Source organism: Stegodyphus dumicola, chromosome 11 (genome assembly GCF_044657685.1).
Source record: "Stegodyphus dumicola isolate Sdum_Otavi_A_Nest chromosome 11, ASM4465768v1".
NCBI lineage: Eukaryota > Metazoa > Arthropoda > Arachnida > Araneae > Eresidae > Stegodyphus > Stegodyphus dumicola.
The window spans coordinates 81,942,985-81,966,598 of NC_140778.1; the positions used below are offsets into that span (position 1 = coordinate 81,942,985).

At 35.6% G+C, this 23,614-nt stretch overlaps 1 protein-coding gene across 1 annotated transcript in view; it reads left to right on the top strand.

Moving 5' to 3' along the window:
* LOC118203853 (uncharacterized) overlaps window positions 1–23,614 on the top strand; it is a 262,288-nt gene that overhangs the window by 106,712 nt on the left and 131,962 nt on the right. The window lies entirely within an intron of this gene.

Here is a 23,614-nt window from a genome sequence, read left to right on the forward strand (position 1 = left end):
TTATGGACAGACGTGGAGATGTTGTCATGTAATACAAACAAACTATTTTCATATATACACAAAATTATCAAGTGGGGAAGTTCGAGTTACAGACGTGGGGCGCGAATGGACGTATGTCTTTATCCTCCATTAATATGACATAGTTGAAAGTCAGAAAAATATTCATGTGATCACACTTAAGTGCCTTATCATAAAAGTGCCTGTTAAGTTTGCGTATGTGCTCCTCAAGTGTATCCAGACGCAAGTCATGGTGAAGAGTTAAGTTACTGACATACATATGAGCGTTAGTAATAGTACGAAGCCCTCTATTCTGTATTAGTTGCAGCCTTTTAATATCATTTTTACGTATCGTCGACCAAGCAGGCGATGCATATGTGATGACTGACCTAATAGTAGTGAGGTAAATTAAACGCTTTCTTCTCAGGTCAAGACTTGAAAACTTCCCTAGAAGGGGCTTTAAGCTATTAATAACATGGAACGCCTTTTTGAGAACATTTGTGATGTGGTCCTTCCAGGTAAGCTGTTCATTAAAGACTATACCAAGATAGGTGGCATTTCGAAATTTGGGACAGCTCCATTAAATAATGTAATATTCTCTTGCACAGGCGTCCTGGCGTCCTTGCACAGGCGTCGTTTTCGTCGCACTATGAGCAAGTTAGATTTTTGAGCGTTTATGGATATTCTCCAATTTGCGCACCAATTCTCAATACTAGGCATGATGTTCTGCAGCTTACGAATAGCAAAATTTGCATTTGCGGACTTAACGGCCAAGGCCGTGTCGTCCGCGTAACATCCCAGGAAGAAATTACTATTTAGCTGCGACCTAGGAAAATCTGCTACATACAAAAGATACAAAATGGGACCTAAAATGGATCCTTGAGGGACCCCTGCACTTATTGGCCTGACGCTGGAGTGATCTTTTCCAATAGCCACCGTAAAAGTTCTATCTTGGATGAAAGACGCAATTAGCTGAATTAGCTCTCTCTCTATATTATAATGGATTAATTTGAAGATAAGTCCCTCATGCCAGACGCGGTCGAAAGCTTTCGCCACGTCTAGCATGAGGATTGCCACATTCTGTTTCTTATGAAGTGCGTCTCCGCAAAACTCTGTAAGTCTTACTAACTGCTTGGATAACTTGCTGGATAACTTGCTTCGAATGGTGGATAACTTGCTTCGAAACCCGAACTGCTCCGGGGGAAGGACGTTCAGATAACGCTTTAATCTGTTAAATATAACTCTTTCGTAAATCTTTCCAAAGCCTGGAAGCAAACTGATAGGCCTGTATCCATCAGGTTTTGTTTTATCTTTGCCGGGCTTTGGAAGAAATATGCTTCCATTTAACGGGAAAGTAACTTAACTTTAAACTTGCATTTATGATGCAAGTAAATATCGTGATGCAATTGACAGGCAGATTTCTAATAGCCGTGTTAGTAATCATGTCATAGCCAGATGCCTTTCGTCTCTTTAATTTCTTAATAATATCCTGGATCTCAGAGGGCGATGAAAATTTTGGGAGATTTCTGACTGTTGGCGCGTTTAACCAGTCACGTAAATAATCGCAAACTTCGTAGGTAAAATCAATATTACGTGGGATGCGGTTTGGCATAAATTGCTGTTCAAGGTGCTCCGCCAGTACGTGTGCTTTTGCGTTGTTAGTAGTAGCAATATCGTTGTCAGTATAAATGGGCCTGTTGCAACATTTAAGGTTTTTAATAAACTTCCATAGCGAACCGTCCTCTGGGTTTAAATTCAGGATCCTTTCTTCCCAAACCTCATTTCTATGCTCAGCAATTTTCTTTTTAATGAGCCTGTTTAATTGATTTAACTCTCTCTTAACGAGAGGACTCCAAGTCAAATTCCATCTTTTCCTTAGTTGGTTTCTATCTTTAATTAAGTCCCTAATGCTCTTCGGCAGTCTACCGGCAAATTCCTCCTTATTAACCTGACGAGAGGCGTTATTGACTGCAGTGTTTATGCTGTCTGTCAAATTATCAATGGCTGCATCTATATCATTTCTGGTTCTTAGACTTCCAATATTCGGAGGGTTCACCTGCAAGATGTCTTTGAAAATGTTCCAATCAGTAAGATTAATTTTCTCGCAGCTTCTTTCTTTGGTCGTACCAAGTGTAACGAGGACCGGCAAATGATCAGAAGTCAGCTCATGTACAACTTCAGTGAACATCGGAATTGAGGTGTTAGTAAGTAGCAAGTCGAGGATATCTGCCTGATGAGTATTATCAGGACGATATGTAAATTCTGCAGGCGCTTCCAATGTAATTGGGTAATTGTTCAAAAAGTCATACAGGGTTTTCCCGTTTTTATTTGTAGAACGACAACCCCATTCTCTGTGCTTAGCATTGAGATCGCCTGCTAAGATAAACTAGTTCTGTTCAGGACAAATATTCTTAAGAATATCTTCGTTGAATTTCACTTGAGGAGGATTGTAGAAGGCACTAAAATAGATGGTACCCAGAAAGGGTAATAAAACCGAAACTGTAACTAACTCGTGAGAGTTGTTTCTATCCTCGGCAATTAAGCAAGACTGAAGGGAGTTTCGTGTTGCTTGGTGGTTAAATGATCTCTTATATGAATGGATACCTGAAGAGTATAAGAAGATATTAAGTCCCAATGGCAATTGTTTTTGTGATTGACTTTGCAATATGTTTCTAAAGCTTTCAGAAAATAATTGCTTTTAGGACATCTAAAAATATGTTCCCCTTATGGAAATTAAACATCTGATAAAGTTACATTTTCAAGGTAAGATTTGAATTTTTATTAGTTTTCAAAAAAACGGATGGTATATTTCACAGAAAATGGATATGTCTCATTTTTTTTTTTTTTTTTTTTTTTATGTCCAAGACTTCTGTTATCTTCTGTTAAGTATTGCGACTATATTCCTCAGATTTAAAAAATCTGATGCAATCAGCACATGACTTCCCGCTAGCTAACTCCAGGTTGAGATGTGGAATTGACAAAATAGTAATGAGCTTTAAGTGAACTATCACAACTAGATTGTCATTTATAAATAAAATCTAATTTTTTTGTTAACTTTATGGCTCAGTCTTAATTATAAACACCACTCGTTTTTTAGTATTCTGTTCTACTATCAAATGAAGAAAAATAATGATACATGAAGTATGCCTATTCTAGTCATATATGGTTGTAAGTTCACAAATCAGTATTTTAATCATAATTTTTTTTAAACTTTAGAATTCTCAGTATAGTGTTAACTATGTCCATCCATTTCTTTTTACTGTTGCTATTATAGCTTTAAAAATAATACACAACAATAACATTTTGTGGCAGCATTCTTTTATTGGAAAAGTAAAATGAATATGAAATTATGGATTAAGGACATTTAATTGCTTCATAATGAATTTATTCTCATAGCATTTAGCATAATTCCAAAGTACATTTAATGCTTTAATGCTTATAAATATAATATGTTCTGAATCACATACCTATTTTAAATACCAAATTTGAGAAATTTTACATTATCTCATATCTTTTTACGAAAGCCTGTTCCAAGTGTCAAAGTATCACTTCTAGTGTATTAATAAGGAAACTCTAGTTGTTTCCACTGACATAAAAGTCTTAAATGCCAAAATTGGAAAGTAAGAAGATGCAGATTTGATATAGCATGGAAAAAAATTGTGAAAAAATATGAATGGGTGCATTAAATACATAATGTTTGTTGCTTTAATAATAATTCATTCCAATACAGCTCGCAAAAGAATTTTTTCTATTATATGGAAAAAAAGAAAAAAATTAGACTGAATGTTGACCAAATTTAGGTGTGAAACTCTTGAAGTAGCTCTAATTGAAAGGTAAATATATAAGGAAAATGAACTATGTTAAAAAATTTCTCTAATTCAGAGCTTAAGCGTATTAAGCATGTTACCTATAAATCTTAGCATTCATTATTTATAAAGAAATTATAAGTATTTTTGAAGATTACATATACTATTTTTGTGTATCTAAAATTCAGTTTTTTAAAATTTTATTTCCATGTATAAATCAGAATCCAGAAACTTAAAGATAGGTGGTTTATTTATTCTAATTTCTTCTACGATTATTTGTGATTTAAGATATTTGCATCAATAATGTTTTAGAAAATTTTGATATTTCTGCTTTAGTAAAATAAAGATTTCTAATAAAATATGCATATAATCTTTAAGAAAAACGTGCTTAGTATTTTCGCGCATTAAGCTGCAGAAAAAATTATGCTTAAAGTCATAAAGTAAGAAATTTAGAACTAATATTTCACAAAGACCAAAAAATAGATATTCATAATTAATAAATTTCAAATAATTGCAACAAAGAATTTAAAAACGTTAAAACCAAAACACTTTAAACAAGTAAAACTCCATTTAAAAAATAAATGGAATTAAAAAAATGAAAATAGAAGAGGAATTCAATCAACTTCAATGCTACTTCATCAGGGCGGGAGGAACATTGAAATCAATTAAATTCTCTCTTCTACAAAAAAAAAAAAAAAAAAAAAAAATCTTGGCTTTTATGTATCTTGTTTCTGTTTTTTTTTTTTTTTTTCCAGCAGCTTTTTATATATTCACTTAAATCTTAATTCATTGGATTATCTGTTTAAAAGTAAGCATTTTGATTTAAAATTCTTCACTGAAGTATTTTGTTTTTCATTTTCGGTTTCAACTTTAATAAAACAGAACTCTTTTTGTTTTTTTTTTTTAAATAAAAGAGAAGTCTCTTTTTCTTTTTAAGGTTTTTCTAATTATTCTAATTAGAAATTATTTGGTTTTTTCCTTGCTTTGAGGAATGGCCAGAATTTTCGGTTGAACTATTGTAATTAAAATACATTGAAATGGTTCAGCGGCTAATTCTAACCAGTTAATAAAATTAACCAGTTCTGTTCTCTAAGCATAATAATCTGGGTACCTGTATAAAGGACTCTTTACAATATCGGAGGCAATCTGATGTTTTGAATGTAGCAGATGTCACTGATGCGTATTAATGATATTACTGATATGAGTAATGTACAGTACATTTGCATATCAAATATTTTGTGAAATAGCCTTACATACATAATTCAACATTTTTAATTTGTTGTTATTTAAAGAAAAAAGTATGTCACCTTTTTGAGTAGTTTGTTTTCATGGTTTCAATTTATTAAAAGATATCACTGCCTTGTAAGAGTGCAAGATAAAAATCCAAAGTTTGATTTTAGAAAAATGTGGTGTTACGTAGTTTACTGCCCTATGAAAGTCCCCCTCGCCCCGAGTTTCGTATAATCTTTGCTTTATTTTCTCATATAACAGCATTAGTCCTATGTATTAAAAATTGTTTATTGTGTGTATTGTATTTTTTATTGTATTTATTTCTTTCATGTTTAAAATCACACACATTGGGAAGGAATGGATCATAAGGAACACACTGAGATGGCATAAAATTAGTAAATGTGATTAACAACTGTATCTTTGATTTATATAGCCTACTATGGAACCTACTAGTGGGTAAGACTGCTGAATACTGATAGTTGGGCGAAATCCAAAATCTGGCAAACAATTTCGCTGCATGGATGTTTCCATGGTTTTCCCCATACATAACATGAACAGACCCAGTCTCAGAAAGACATCCGTCAAGGCATCGTTTCTCCTTCACAGCCAAACAGGTAAGACAGTTAAGCACTAATAGTTCAGTCCCAGTTCCATCCACAGCAAACAGACTGGCTGGCTGCATGCACATTTTGTTAGATTTCTGCCTTGCATAACATGAGTACAAGTAAGTTTTTCTCAGAAAGCTCTTCACGAATGCATCATTACATCAGGGAATATAGTATACTTTCCCGTAATTTAATAAATCCAGATCTGCTTAGGCAGATAATTTCTTTACCTAAATCTAAACTACAGATATTAAAAACTTTTCAATACATATATTTAAAAAATACCTCAGAAAACAGAATATTAATTTTTTAATGTTTCTTATGTATTAATAGGTATATATTTACAGACAGATAAAAATCGTTTGAATCAAAATTCTAATTTAAATTTATTTTGCCCTTTAACTCATCATTTTAATTTAGGTATTTTCCCTTTTTCTACAGGAAAAAAAAATGATAATTGCTTATAATAAATATCTCTAAACTGCATTATTTCAGTATTAATCCATGTCAGGTGATTTCTACATGATGCTGGTGACTTTTGTGATCTGTAACTTAACCAGCCAATAATAATTCCAATAACAGTTTTAAAGCGGTATTAAATAGCACCAAATGGCATCGAAATCGAAACGAATTCACTCTGAGTTAAGATTTCGTCCCGACCACATCGTACTTGCTTTCAGCTCCTGTTGCTTGCTATACGTATTAACTACTTCTATCTCCAAAAATATAAAAAATCATAAACAGGCTCGCTTGCGGCAATTTGATTTATCTTCATTTTTTATGAATATGTTCTTCAACCATAAAAAATTGTATTAGTTTGGCCATAACGTAACACCGTGATTTTAGGTATTTCTATAGTATACTTTAACACCTGCGCCATCAAGAACATTTCTAAATTATTACACATACACACACATATATATACATATATATTGCATATCTCAAAAACAAAGTCCAACATTAAGATAATAAGCGTAAATTTAAGAAAAAATTGCAGTATTAGTTTCGATAGTTTTTGAGCTACCTGCTTCAGCTGCTGTGCAAATGAACCAAATAAATGGTGAAGAAAGATAAGATAAGGATAGAGATAAGACAAGAAAGTTGGACAGAAGTTAACATACTGGCACCATCTATTTGTGAAACAAGAAAAATTAAAACAAAATTTCTTTAAAGGCTGAAGGTTTTCTTGGATGTGAAACGCTTCTAAAAAATCTAATTCACAGATGTAGGATGTTTTCTGAATAATTTTGAAGCAAAATGGAAAGAATGATTTAATTCTAACAATGCTAAGCAACAGCGGATTTCTGTGTTTCCGTTTTCCTAATACATGCCTCATGTTCTTTAACACAAAATTTTAAGGCTCGTTTTGTTTGACCAATGTAAATTAAACCACATTGGCAAAGAATCCTGTAAATAGCCCAGAAATTCATATCCGGAAGGGAGCACTTAAGCATGGAACTAGGAATTTTATTGATAGGAGAGAAAACAAGCCGTCCACAAGAAGAATAAGTAAAGTCCACGTAAGAATTTCCACAAAATACGTGCAATTTTATAGCTAATTGACGGAACGAAAGGAATGATAACAGAATTCTTATAAACACCTAAAACAGGATTGTACCTTTTGATATGTTGCGATGAGAATATTTTAACTGCACGGTTAATAATGTTGGGTGAAAAGCCCCTGTCAATAGCAAGTGCTTTTAAATAATTTAGTTCTTGATCAAGAGCTAATTTGGAGGAGCAAACTTGAAGTGCACGGAATGTCGAGGAACGGAAGAGAATTGGATGTCTCAAGTTCAAAAGTAAAATGAATATCAGGATGGTTTAACTTCGATAGGAACGCCACTTTAAAAGATAATGTTTTTTTGTAAAAAATGTGCTAGAAGCTGAAGAACAAACTCTAGTGAATTTTTCAGACGCTAGCACATTGAAATAGGACCAAAAAATTTAGTTTTAAGAATTGATTTACTTGATGATGTATATAAGCCAAAATATGCATGCGACTCATGCGTAATGCTAGCTTAGTGGTTAAACAAAATATGTGTAAATCTCTAATAAATCAGACTGGATCGCAGTTAAAGTAATAAACAGAGGAGCGTTCTTCCACACAACATTTATTCACGAACACCAAAGACGAACTGATACATATACAAAATTGACATCACAGTTTCTTTTTACAAACAAACACTACCGCCATCTATTGGCGATGTATGGATACACAATCCTAAACTTAACACTCCCCCCCCATGCATCCGTAACGGATGCATCAATTTTATTGAACTTCAAGATTATAAAGTCTTTCAATTGGTCTTCTAACAACACCCTTATCCAACTGAATCTCACAAGATCTAATTCTATCATCTCTTCCATGAAATAATTCCTTAATCCTACCTATCTTCCAGTTACAGCGTTTCACATTATCTTCTCGTACAACACATTAATTTTAAACACGGGAGAATTCTTTGGAGTTTTTGAAAACATGACTGATCTTAATTCTAACAAATATTCTTTATAAAACCTTTTCCAAAAATGCTCTAATATTAATTGCCTATGCTTCCATCTTTTAATCAACTAAGATCTTGTAGATTCAGGTGAAGGTAAAACAGTCAATATAGATCCAGTTATAAAATGAGATGGTGAAAGAGGATCAGGTTCATTTGGTTCATTGTATACATACGTTATAGGTCTAGAATTAATAACAGCTTCAACTTCAACTAAAACAGTATACAGTTCTTCATAATATACAGAAGCTTTACCTAAGATACGTTTTAAACAAGTTTTTACAGATCTTACCAAACGTTCCCAGAATCCGCCCCACCAAGGAGCACCTTCTACAATAAATTTCCATTCAAACGCATTTTTACCAAGGAAATTTAGAACCTTTTCATCTATACATAATTTATACAAATATTTCAATTCACGATCAGCAGTCTTAAAGGTTTTAGCATTATCAGAATATATAACTCTACAAATACCCCTACGTGCAAAAAATCTACGTAAGGCTTGAATGAAACACTCTGCACTTAAATTTGATAACAATTCTAAATGGACTCCTTGAGTCACTGCACAGATCAACAATGAAATATACACTTTTGTACCATCCTTTAAATACAAAGGACCAGCGAAATCTATGCCACTTACCTCAAATGGTTGAGCTTTCTCCACTCGGTCAGCTGGAAGAGGAACCGATATCTCGTGTCCAGCTTTAGCATTATATTTTTTACAAAATCTACAATCATGTAACACAGATTTTACAAAACGTCTAGCTTTTAAAATCCAAAATTTCCCTCCTACTTGCACTAAAGTTTCATTTACACCACTATGAAGTACCTTTTCATGACAATTCAAAATAATTAAACGAGAAAAATAATTATTTGGTAATATTATAGGCTGAATTTCATCGCCATCTAATGATGATTTCACTAATCTACTTCCAACTCTTAAACAACCCTTTTCATCCATTACTGGATTTAACCCAAACAATTTGGAATTATGAGACAATGGTTTTTTACATTTAACATCATTCAACTCTTCAAAAAAATACTCACCTTGTGATAAGATAATCCAATAACACATAGCATTACATACTTCATTTTTGGTCACAGGACCAATCACCCTATTCTGTGACTTTAAATTATTAATGAATCTAAATACATATGACGTGACTCTTAAAACTTTACCTAAGTCACTAAAGTTTTCTATTTTTAACACAGGTTGTAAAGGTTGAACACTGCTAATAACTTGAGTCACAACTCTTTCTTCAACACTATCTACTATGTTACAATGCTTGTTCACTTTAGGCCAATTTATTTCATCTTGATGAAGCCATGTAGGTCCATGCCACCACACTTGATCTACTACAAGATCACTCACTTTAACACCACGTGTAATTTTATCGGCTGGATTATCTGAGCCAGGACAATGATGCCACATACTCGGAGATGTTTTGTCTTGAATTTCGGACACTCGATTTTGTACGAATGTTTTCCATCGCCGTGGTGAGTTTTTTATCCAATGAAGCATAATAAGAGAATCTGTCCATAAATGAATCTTAGCTTGAGGAAAATGCACACGGACTGTAGTTACAAGTCTTGCACCTAACACTGCTGCCATAAGCTCGAGTCTTGGTAAAGATAATTTTTTCAGGGGAGCCACGCTGCTCTTGGCTGTCACTAAACTTGTTCCACAATATTTTAGGCTACGGAATTTCACGTACACTGCTGCTCCGTAAGCACTTTGAGATGAATCACAAAAACAATGTAGTTCTAGTGTTTCATCAACATCACGAAAATACCACCGAGGTATCTGGATATTAGGTAGGTCACATAGTTGTCTATACCATTTGTTCCACTTGTCTTGCAATTCTGGTGGGATAATTTCATCCCAATCAACACCTTTCAGCCATAAATCCTGAAACAGAACTTTTGCTTGAATAACATATGGAGCAAGAAACCCAATAGGATCGAAGATTTTTGAAGCAGCTTTTAAAACACAACGTTATGTTTGGTCATTTGACTGGATGAAATCAATAACGTCTTGTGCATTAAAACAGAAGATATCCTTAATTGTATCCCATTGAAGTCCAAGAATCTTTGAGGGGGAATCACAGCCAGGCAATTTAAAACTAACGAAGTTGTCACTTGATTTATACTGGTTTTTTACAGTATCCGAATTAGAATTCCATTTGGTCAAAGTCATTAATGCCTTTTTCATTATATCATTGGCTTCATGATATATCTGTATAGCTTCCTCCTCCGTATCTGATCCACAAATAAAATCGTCAACATACATGAAGTTTTCTAACATTTCTACAGTTCTGGGATGGATGTCTTCAAATTTCTTTATATGATGCTTAATGCAAGCGCTCAGCAAAATGGACTTGATTTTGCTCCAAAAATTACACGACACATCCGATAAACTTGAATTCTCGGATTGCTCAAACTTGAATTCTCATCAATCCACAAAAATCGCATTGAATCCCGATCTTCAGGTGCAACAGAAATTTGCAAAATCGCTTTCTCAATATCTGACGTAAATGCAATTCGATGAAGTCGAAAATTTATTAAAACTTTCAAAGGTTCAGGAAGAAGATTTGGTCCTTGTAGTAAATTATCATTTAGAGATTCATGATTTTTTTCCTTTGAAGGAGCATCATAAACAATGCGAAGTTTTGTAGAATTATGATCTTCACGGATGACAGCACGGTGAGGTATGTAGAAAGTTCGTCTCCCAGATGGAGTACCAAGATCGACCTTTTCTATGATTTCTTCCTTAAACTTATAGTCAATCACTTCTTTATATTGCGCATAAAAGTTCAAGTTTGATTTAAATTGTTCGATCAGCTTTGAAAATCGTCTTTCAGCATTCTTAAAATTGTCTCTTAAAGTCACATTCTGATCTTTCCATGGAAGTCTAACTTCGTATCTATCACCCTTTTGTGTAATTGAGTTGTTAAATATTTGCAACGCCATTTCATTTTGTTCTTCGTCAGAAATATTTTTAATTCTTATAGATTCAATATCCCAAAACGATTCGACGCTTTTTAGAAGTTTCTCTTCTACACTTACGTTTAAACACGCATCATGGATTTCAAAGTCTGATGAAGAAAATCTGCCTTGTATACACCACCCAAACAAGGTTTTCATCTCTACGGCATTTCTGTTTACCTTTTTTATTTCTTCTCTTGCTATTTTCCACATAATGTCCGCGCCGATTAAAACGGAAATATGATTCATTCCATCGGCGCCGCCGCAGTCTGTCGAATGCTTGGAGTTTGGATTTCATTTCTACATCTGGTACTCGTATATCGGCATTTGTTATGACTGATACTTCGATGACTTCGAGATTTATGTATTTTTCAGGGTCATTAATATTTTGGAGCTTAAGTTCAACTTTCTTTCGACGCCAATGTTTCCCGTTCTTTTCACAGAAGGTATGCAGATTTAAACAGTTTCTCCTTTCACTGGTAACTGTAATTTTCTTGATAAATCTTCTCGAATTGAAGAGATTTGGCTACCGCCGTCAAGAAGACATCTCACAATACAGTTCTTATTTCTGCCCTCAGCCACAGTATACACCGTTTGAAGCATAATATTAGATCCGGTTTTGGCAGAAGAATTTTGAACAATTTCCGCCGATGTTTCGGTTTCATTATTTTTTACACTGGAGACAGCTGATGTGGGATTTACACACACACTTTCATGATGTTTACCGCAGTACTTTTTGCAGGAAAACTGCTTATTCTTACAGTTGATAGCTAAATGTTTACATCGAAAACACAGAAAACATTTTCCTGTACGTTTCAAAATGTTGCGTTGTAAAGTTGCGCGCTTCCAACCTGCACGCAACAAAGTGGTGACTGCAGAAAACTGGAAATTAGACAGAGTCTTGAGAAGGGTTTAAGTCCCTTTTTATTCAACTTTAGAAGTTACAAATGCGTGCACTTGACGCTCGCAAACTACGCCGACCCGGCGGTAAAATAAAAATAAGGAACTAAAAAGATAATAACGAGTGACTAACTACGAGGCTCTCTAAACGTAACTAATCTCACCGCGTTCTAAAATACCGCTGATAATTCAGCAAACTCTGAATACCACGTTGAAAGATTAACAATTTGCCTAGGCAAGCACACAGGCCGAAACGCATGGTTCTTCAATTTCTGACTAACTACCTCCGCGCTCGTGAAGTAAGAAAAGCACACTTCGAACTCGTTTCCTTTCTATTTAACTCAAAATACTTCCGCTGATAATTTGAATCCTTGCGCGTTCTACTAAAATTTACATACTCTGGCATTGGCAGTTCCAGGGGAAAGTAAGGCTTGACAGGAAAGATAGTTTAAACTTAAATGTTAGTTAAAATAAATATAAACTTTACATTTGCCGCTGCCAGAATTTGGAAAAGTTGGAAGCAGGTCCTACAAACGACCTGTTGAAAGGTTTCTACAATTCTGAACTAACTTTTAAGAGCCTCGTTTACATAAAAAAAATCTTATCTCACAAAAGGATAATAAAATTTCTGAGTATACTTAATTAAATCTCTCTTCTTACAGCAACTTTTCCTGGACTTCAGCAATCAATCTTGTTCTTTTCCTTCCAGCATCTGGAAGGAATAAGTATCAGTATCTTTCTAAATACATTATAATTTACACTTTCTTGACACTGAATAAATTTTTGTTTTTTTTAAACTATTTATTTTCCTTAGTTACTGCTTAATTTACATTCATTCAAATATTCAAACATTAATTTAACTTTACCCTGGCTCTCCACCATGTGTGGTGTCAAACGGGAATATTCGTGTTTTAGTATTGCAACACTTCCCCTAACCTCCATGATTTGTTAGAATTCAACGACCAAATAGACGCACCTTACTCGACATTCTACAACTCGATGAGCTACTTTAACATTCTTAAAATTCAAGTGTAGGTGGAGAACCCTACAAAACACATTCATTCTAAATTCCCCCTCATTCATCTTTAGACATGCAGGCTTTCGCTCTAAAGCATGATTTTATCTACAGTTTAATACTTAAATTTGAATTCATTGCTTTTGAGCATTTACATTTGGCATCTAAAATTGTATGCTTCTAGACTAAATTCTACTTTTACATAACTTTCAAGTATTTACGTATATTTACAAAATTCTAATACAAATGATTTTTTACAATTTACCATAAAATGAATAAGAGAAAAATAAATTTTTACTTTACTCATTCTTCGCCAAGCTGGCGGCACTGAAACTAAAATTCTTATTAATACAAGAATACGAAGTTATTTTTATCTTCGGCCAAATTTTGGCTTTAACATAACAGAATTAGTCTTTCGACCAACAGAACTGCTTGTTCTTAGATTTTATACTGAAAGAAAATAATACTTTTGCCTTAGCTAAATAAGGTAAAACAAAACTAAGTCTCAACCGAGACACATTGACTTTCGTCAAAACATAGAACTTCGTATTTACGCATAACATTTTGGAACAAAAGAAAAAAAAATTTATAGAAGATTTTAACTTATCTTTGAGTTTTCGATGATTGGAACTCCGTCATTCTTTTCTGGCAGAACTGTTCCCACGTTATAGGTTTCATGGATGTCAATCTTCTCCTTACTGACCTCCGAGTGTCGTCCACGCTAATTTGTCTTTTTCGTCCTCTGCATGCTGGCCTCTTGGAGTAGTAGTCTTCGGGTTGCTGTCTTTTTCGTTTTTCCCCTGGACGGCTGGTCTTGGCGTCCTCCGGTCTGGATTCATTCTTGAATTTCTTCTGTTGTTGCTGGTCTTTTCGTTTCTCCTGCTGTCTTTTTATTTTCCGGAACGGCGGCCTTGTTTGCACCTGACTCTCTGGAACTGGGAGCGTTCTCCTTGATGTATAATTTCTACTGCGATACGTTGTAGGTAGTGTTTTCCTCTTTACCAATGTTTTTTTACGCGGTGGCTTTGCATTCTTGTTTTTCTTAAATGCTGGAGTCTGAAAGTTTTCGTTTTTTCTTCTCGGTACCGTCGCCTGGGTTGTAGAAGGGCTAGGTCTCTCTTCAGTTCTCTGCTTCTTGGGTGGTGGAACGGGTGACGTTATTTCTGGACCTTCTATTTCTTTTACGCTTGAAACTTTTAAGGATTTCAAAATCATTTTGATTATAGTATTTTTTCACCTGGTCTGGACTTGCTTTACAGATTTCCCATCTCTCGTTCTTAAGGTACAATACGACTCCTTTGATTTCCTGAATTACATAGGGGCCTTAAAATTTTGGAGCTAACTTTGCCGCAAAATTGTCTGGGGCACTTGATAAAGAAAATTTCCGCTTCAATACTTTATCCCCAACTTTAAAATCTGCTTCACGGCGTTTTCTATCATAGTATAACTTTTGTCTATTTCTTGCCGTATCGGAGCTTTTAACCGCTTGGTCAATAAGTGTTTGCACATCTTTCTGTTTAAATTCTTGCTCTCTTTGTTGCACAAAGAATAATTTATCTTAATTAACTTCCGTCCTAAAAATAATTCTGCTGGAGTTTTCCCCTTAGTATCATGATGTGCTGGTCTTAAAGCATAAGCTAACTCATTTATGTAGCCATCCCAGTGCTTGTGATGTGTGCTAACATAACTTCGAATTATTTTTACAATATTTTTATTAACTCGTTCTGCAATGTTTCCCTGTGGTCTATACGGAACCATTTTGATATGGCGTATGCCAAGTCCAGTGCATATGTTTTCAAATATTTGACTAATGAATTGTTTTCCGTTATCGCTAATGACTTTTATCGGTGCACCGTATTTTAAAATGTATCTGTGTAAGAATGCATCTGCGACTGTTTTGGCTGACGCGCGTTTAAGTGGAACAATTTCTATCCATTTTGAAAAATGATCTACTATTACTAAAAGAAAACGATTTTTATTTAACTCGCTCTGGGGGAAGGGACCAAGGAGATCTATGCCTAAAATTTCATTCGGAAATGTAGCGCGAATGCTATTTAAGTACCCGGCCGGGCTGTAATTAATATCATTTATTAACTGACATTGATTGCAGGACCTGACATACGCAGTTACTATTTTGTATAATTGCGGGAAATATACCGCCTCGCGTACCCTTTTTAAAGTCTTTCTGACCCCTAAATGACCCGCTGTTTTCGCGTCGTGTAATTCCTTCAAAATGCTTAATTGAAGCGAAGCTGGGATGACTGGTTTGTACTCGAGATTTTCGTTTGTTGTTTTCGTATAAAATAATAAATTATCTATTATTTCATAGTTTTCTGCTCTATTTCTTATCGCATCGATATCTGTATGTTCAAAGCTTTCGGGGTCTTTCAAATATGCATAGATACTTCCAAATTCAGGATCAGCTTTCAGTTCAGCTATAATTGTATCTCTAGAATCTAAAATTTTCGAAGTCAACACAGCGCATTTAAGTTCATTACCTTCATCGTCCAGTTTTATACGAGAAAGTGCGTCAGCTACATTGTTTTCCTTACCCGGTTTATATTTTATTCTGAGATTATATTCTTGGAGTTTTAAAGCCCATCTTATTAACCTGTGCGTTAGGTTTTTCCCCGAGTAAAGTCTACAAACAGCCGCATGATCCGAAAAGACTGTTACTGGCGCTTTGCCGAAATAAACTCGAAATTTGTGTACAGCCATTAATACGGCTAATGTTTTACTCTCTGTAGCTGTATAATTCGTTTGCGTAGAGTTTAAAGTTTTACTAAAAAATGCCAAAGGATGGCCATTCTGCATGAGAACCGCACCTACGTCATAGTCCGACGCATCTGCTGCAATTTCCAGGTTTTCGTCCCCTTCCGGGAATTTCAAAACAGGGGCATTGATGAGCGCTTCTTTTAATCTTTCAAATGCGGTATTTGCTTCCGCTGTCCACGTGAATTTACTTTTCTTTCTTTTAATTACTAACAGGCGTTCAACAATGTTACCTCTCCACATGAAATCCAAGAAATCATACGAAAACTAAAAAACAGGAAGGCTCCGGGCTATGATGCAATAACCAACCTAGCGATCAAGAATTTACCGAAAAATTGTATTGCAAGATATGCCAGTTTTTAAATGCTTGCTTAACTATCAGATACTTTCCGATTGCCTGGAAAAGAGCCAAAATGAGTGTCTTACCTAAAGCCGGCAAGGTTACCACTCGCCCAGAAAGATTTAGACTTATCAGTTTGCTTCCCGTTTTGGGGAAAATTTTTGAACGCATCATTTATCACAGAATCCATCCATACTTAGAGAAACTACCAGAAGAACAGTTTGGTTTCTGAAAAACGCTTTCCACCACGAAACAATTGGTCAGACTTTCTGAGTTCATCGGCAGTGCATTACATAACAGACAAAATGTGGCTTTACTCATGCTAGACGTGGCCAAAGCCTTTGACCACGTCTGGCACGAGGGTCTAATTTTCAAGCTCCGTTCCCTTGGCTTCACCAAAACGTTAACGGGTCTCTTCTATTCATTCCTGAAAGGCAGAAGTTTTCATGTTTCTATTGGAAATGAGATATCTGAAGTCAAAAGAATTCACACCGGCGTCCCGCAAGGGTCAATTTTAGGTCCGATCTTATATCTTTTCTTTGTGACTGACTTCCCTAAAACAGGCTTTAACTACAACTACTTCATTGGCTCTTATGCAGATGATACGGCGCTTGCTATAAAATCTATGTGTCCTAATCAAGCTGTCAGGAAACTTCAACAAATCATGCCGCAAATAGAATTTTGGTGTACCAAATGGCGTATTTCAATTAACGCAGATAAATCCAAGCTGCTCATTATCCGAAAGAAGAACTCTGCCACTGAAATCACGGAAAAGCTTAAACTATTTAATACAGAAGTTCCTAGAGTACGCAAGGCGAATTACCTTGGCGTTATTAATAATGATAAATTTTCCTGGAAGGATCACCTGACTCATGTCAGGGGAAAAACACTAGGAGTCATTCAAAGTCTCAACCCACTTATTAACGAGCACTCTAAACTGGACTTAAGAAGAAAACGGCACTTATACATCTCTGTTATACGGCCAATCTTCACGTATGCTTCCCCTGCGTGGGCATCAGTTAGAGACAGGGACATATCTAATTTACAAATTACACAGAACAAGTTGCTGCGCACCTTCACGAATGCGCATTATTTTGTATCTAATAGGACTTTACACAAAGATTTGAAAATTGAAACTGTTATAGAGCATCTTCATCACCTAAACTCCAGCTTTTTCCAGAAAGCAGTTACATGCCCTCACATGACAAAATTACATGTATTTGACTACATTCCACTACCGGAAGATAAAGAGTTACGACCGCTGGCAGCCCACCTAGCCAGAGATCTGAACTTTCCTACATAAAGTAGAACATTCCTGTATTTAGTTGTACATATTGCATATAACTTTTATGAATACTTTTCTTATTATTTCATCGAAACTTCTATTTGATTTCCGATCTTCCAAACTGCATTTTTGTCACTGTAACTCTATATTTGCAAATGTATGCCTTTGAGAGTTTGTATTCTTACAAACTCGTTCTGTCATGTATACTTTCACAGTACCTTATCTTAAAAACTCATTATTGCTTTACCTTGCACAGCTCCGTCTGCGGCGCGTTTTCATGTCTGGCCTAATTCCTAGGCTTGCGGCATCTTGTTCGCCCCCCTTCTGCCTCACCTCATTCTCTTAACTCCTACCACGTCAGACTTCCTACCGTCATGTGCCTACTGGCTCTCCTCATGAGCTGGAAACAGCGCGCTTCGCGCACTACTCCAGCCATACTTGTTCGGATCGGATCGGATTCAACAATATTAGCGAAATCTTTTATGAATGACCGATAGTGAGAACATAACCCAAGGAAAGAAGAAAGTTTCTTGGCGGTGTTGGGAGGTGGGAAATTCTTGATTGCTTTTATTTTTGAATCTTGAGTTTCTATACCCTTTTGCGAAATTTTATAACCGAGATATTTAAGTTCTTTAGTTGCGAACTTGCATTTTGAGGCGTTAATTGTAAGACCGGCCTCTTTTAATAATTTAAACACTTCTTCTAGATCTTTAATATGTTGTTCCAACGTACTACTCGTTATAATTATATCATCTAGATAGATTAAAGTCGATTTTACTAGGACAGGCTTTAGAACAATGTCCATAGCTCTCTGGAATGTTGATGGGGCCCCACATAACCCAAAGGGCATGCGTAAAAATGCATAAGTGCCCGATTTTGTTATAAACGCGGTTTTATGTATGTCTTCGGGTCTCATAGCTATTTGATAGTAGCCAGACGTTAAGTCCAAAGTAGACATATATCTTGTCGATTTGATCTGTCTAATGATCTCGTCTATAACCGGCAAAGGGTAAACTGGAAATTTAGTGATACTATTTAGTTTTCTATAATCGATAGCAAACCTCCAAGCCCTTTTATCCGAAGGAGGAAACTCGTTCTTTTTCCTACATAGTACGACTGGACTCGCGTACTCACTATTTATAGGCGTTATTATTTTGTTCTTTAACATTTCCTGAATATGTTCTTCGATGATTACGTCTTTTTGTTTATCATAGCGATACGGTTTAGTCCTACAAGGTTTGTCGGCAGTTAACTGTATCTGATGCGTAACTATTTGACAGCTACCAGGCCTTTCTGAAAACAAGTTCGAAAAAGTACTCACCACTTGCTGGATGGCTTGACTTTCATGGTCATTCAAATGGCTAAGTTCAACTTGCGGTTGTTCCACAGGTTCCACCACCCTCTGGTCCATCTCCAGCACAATAGAACTGTCCTGAAAATTCAATTTGGCCCTCGCGGCCCTTAAAAACTCCATACCTAAAATAAAAGGATTTTGCAAATGTTTTACTACAAAAATTAATACTTTGAGGCTTTCCTCTTTTACCTGTATGTTTAATGATAATTTCCCTATGCAGTGACAGGTTTTTCCTTGCGCCGCTATAATTTCTGTGTTTTTGTTTTAAATAATCGTAACCTATAAAAATTCTTTTTGAAGAATGTGTCGCTCATAAAATTAGCTTCTGCTCCTGTATCGATGAGGGCTTGTACTGGTACATCGCCAACCAGGACTTGTATAATTGGTAGATGTGAGTTCTTTACGATCACCGTATTTAAGTGTCATTTTGAGGTTTTTTTTTAAACTTCTGGGATCTAGACCGTCGCTTTCACAGGCCCCTCTACTCGCTTAAAGCTTTCCTTTCAACTTCTGCCTTCTGGGTACGCGGACGGTTGTTTTCAAACTTCCTTTTTGGCCTTGACCTTCGAGCTTCGATGAGTTAGCTTGATAGCTCTTTCCTCCATAAGAGCGATTTGTGTTTCTGGTCTGTTGATTTGAGGATTGCCTTCGGAGACTTTGAGAATACGATGCCCCCTCTAGCTTTTTCCGCTATTCTGCGATTTTGGAACTTGACCGCCAACTCGAAGAATTCCTGCAATGTGCTTGGGTTTCTAATTTCAAAGTAATCTTGAACAGCAGGTAGCAATCTTGGTAAGATTATTTCAATAATCTCCGTGTCGGGTTTCTTCCTATACAGCATATCCGTCAGCTTAATTTTTCGCAGAATGAAATCCGTTAATTCTTCTATATCCCGTTGATAGAAACTACATAGTTCGGCTTCTAGCCTTGCTTGATCTTTCACTATGGGGAAGGCCTTTAACTCTTTCGCATCGAAGTCGCCCCAAACGCCCGAGCATTCAGACATCGGCTGGACGCCCGAAACGCCTGAATAATTTCCTACCCAGTGCTTTTCCCCATCACGTTACTGCATTACTCATTGCTTTCAGGTGTTGTTAAATCACATGTCAATCATTCTTTTGAAGCTACTAAAAGTAGCTTCCTTGTTTCCTTTGTTTACTGTCAGTGTTTAGCTTTTGATGCCCGAAGTTGCAATTCCGTCCCAAGGGAGAGCTTCACACAGTGTCAAAGCATCGAAGAAAGAAGTTCTCGCTTTACTTAAGTAAGGCTATTGTTAGCGCTGTAGTATTCAACTTGTCATGGGGGAAGGAAAAGCATTCTAGGAGAAATTCTTAGATACGGGCGTTTTCGATGTTTGGGGAATTGAGATTTTGCCCTCTCTCGATGCGAAAGAGTTAATATAAAAGAGTTAAGCGCAGATGTGGCGATGGCAACTTTTTGTCTTTCAGGTACAGGGTAGAGCTGAAAGTGATTATCGAGGCTTTCCAGAAATATCGCCAATGAATTTTTTCCGCCGAAATTGACGTTTGGCTTGATTGACGCTCTCAACGTCTGGACCAGGTATCCAAATCCTTCCAATTGGCTTGCCATTTCTTGTCGTTGTCCCGCGGCTTCCATCCGATTTTCGGCCATTTCAGTTCGACAAGTGTTCGGGCGCCAATGTAAAGTTGCGCGCTTCCAACCTGCACGCAACAAAGTGGTGACTGCAGAAAACTGGAAATTAGACAGAGTCTTGAGAAGGGTTTAAGTCCCTTTTTATTCAACTTTAGAAGTTACAAATGCGTGCACTTGACGCTCGCAAACTACGCCGACCAGGCGGTAAAATAAAAATAAGAAACTAAAAAGATAATAACGAGTGACTAAATACGAGGCTCTCTAAACGTAACTAACCTCACCGCGTTCTAAAATACCGCTGATACTTCAGCAAACTCTGAATACCACGTTGAAAGATTAACATTTGCCTAGGCAAGCACACAGGCCGAAACGCGTGGTTCTTCAATTTCTGACTAACTACCTCCGCGCTCGTGAAGTAAGAAAAGCACACTTCGAACTCGTTTCCTTTCTATTTAACTCAGAATACTTCCGCTGATAATTTGAATCCTTGCGCGTTCTACTAAAATTTACATACTCTGGCATTGGCAGTTTCAGGGGAAAGTAAGGCTTGACAGGAAAGATAGTTTAAACTTATAATAAATGTTAGTTAAAATAAATATAAACTCTAAAGCGTTTCTCTTCAGAGTTCACCTCAGTACATTTATATTTCGTATGATCTTCTTTGTCACAAAATATACATTTGTATCCAATTGTTGATAAAGGTGAAGCAGTCGGAACTTTCGGTTTATAATTCGGATAAACTTTCGTGCGTTGTTCATTTTGACGAAAGTATGGTTTCTGATTCGTTTTCTCGACAGTTAACTTCCTTTTTTAAGAATTCTATAAGTTCCTTTATATCAAATCCTGCTTCCATATTTCGACTTCGATTAAATTCCAAATTTAATTCCTCTGGAAATTTCTGCAAAATGATAGGACAGAGAATATTTCCATAACTTCCAGAAGTAACGTTTAACGATTCTAAACTTCGAATGTTGACTTCGCATTCATCGTACAGCTTACGCAGTGCTTTAACATTTGAAATGTTTCCCACTGGTTCAAGGGATAATAATTTATTCATATGCGAAGTGATAACAACATCTTATCTTCCAAAACGTTCTTTCAATATTTCTACTGCGGAATCATAATTCTGGTCACTTAAAGCGGAACCGGAAATGGCAGCTAAAGCATTACCTCCAAGTAAGGATTTTAGGTACGCAAAGTTTTCAGTTTTTCTCAATCTACTATGATTATGAATTGTATTTTCGAACTGGTTCCAGAAGTCTAACCATTTACACGAATCTCCGTAATAAGTTCCGATTTGCAGACGTGGCAACTTTACTGTTTTCGCTTCAACTAGAAGTGCAACATTAGCCGTTTCGTTCTGATGAACTGTTCTAGAAGATTCCGAATTCTTCTTCAAAAATCGTTGCATTCTTCCTCTCCATATAACAGTTTTATCCTGGTATTCTTGACTTAAGGTAACTTCATTTTCAATCTCCTCCGAAGTTACTTTCGTTTCTATTTCTGAATCTAAACTTTTCAGTTCATTGATTTTCTCAATTAACTGTTCATATAAATCCTCGATTATCTCAATTTTCTCATTTAGCGGAATATTATTTGCTAAATTCGATTCGACTTTGGTTATCAGTTTCGTAGTTAATTGTCTAACAACCGATCGTTTCTTTTTCAAATGTTCAAGAACGCCCTCCATTTTCGAAATATTCAGTCTGTCGATTTTCTGCTTCGTAATAATCCCTGTCTGCAGGCACCATAAACAAAATATGTGTAAATCTCTAATAAATCAGACTGGATCGCAGTTAAAGTAATAAACAGAGGAGCGTTCTTCCACACAACATTTATTCACGAACACCAAAGACGAACTGATACATATACATAATTGACATCACAGTTTCTTCTTACAAACAAACACTACCGCCATCTATTGGCGATGTATGGATACACAATCCTAAACTTAACAGTGGTAATGCTGACGGTAACTATACATACCTTTTGGTGTCGTGAGTTCGAATCCCAAACGCTTTTTGCACCATGTCTGCAACTTTCTTAGCTTTTTGTTCCCAATTTGATGTATATTCGTGTAATTTATTTCTATTATTATATGCATTAAATATATTGTTTTATTTATGCTCTTATTTATTTAAATTTTCCCCGCAAAAAAGTTTGAAAATTATATAATACAAATTTAAAGCATACCCTGTACATATATATTTGAATTTAACAAACATTCTCTATTCGTAAAAAGCAAATTTAAAGTTAATTAAATTTAAATGAAATTTAATGCAAACAAATACATGATTAATTATTGCTGCGAACTAATCTACAATATCATTTAAATTCTGAGAGCATAAGTAAATCAAGTTCTGAGTAAAGGACGAAACACCTTCGTATTTATTTCTTAATTATTGTTCATTGAACGGGAGTTGGTTTGTTCCCCTTGAAAAGTCAACTAATTTCCGATCAATGACAATGATTACTTGCTTTTAATTTAATTACTTTTTACAGTTGAAATTTTGTTACGCATGATTTTTACATTCAAGTTACTTTAAAACAATTTTCGGAATTGAACTTACTAACTATGGATTCACTCTTTTAACATAATTCTACTAAAATTAATCCTAGGAGATAATATAATCAATATTTCTTTAGTAAATAATATATTTTCATCTATATTTAAGGCTTCTAGAAAGGCAAAGAAATTTTTTTAATTTACTTCAGTTTCTATGCAATTAGTGATGTTCATAATATGCATTATAAATTTACTTATCTAAAAATTGCTAGCGTACTTTACTTTCGCAGTTCATAAGCAAAAATAAAAATTTCCGATATCATGGAATTTAGTAAACAGTAATTTAGTAAACAAAACTTTTCTGCATCCTACGTCAGGATCCATAACAAATCCAAAACAAACAATACTCGCTTAAGCGGGAAAAATTCAGATGCTGAGCGTCGTAACTCGCGAACTGGTTGTTTGGAGCCAAAATACTACAGTGACACCTAGCGGCGGAAAAGGAAAATAATCTACGGATACACGGCGGTGGAAACGCTGGTACGTATGCTGTAGGCGTGTCTTCAATTGACGCAACGCGTTCGTACGCAGTAGTGGAAATTCCTAGTTAAATGAGAATTTGGCTGTTTTCCCCAACTCAAATTGGTGACATTATTTGGCGAGATTTTAGAGTTCCTTTTTTTCCGTTCCTTATTTTCCGTGTG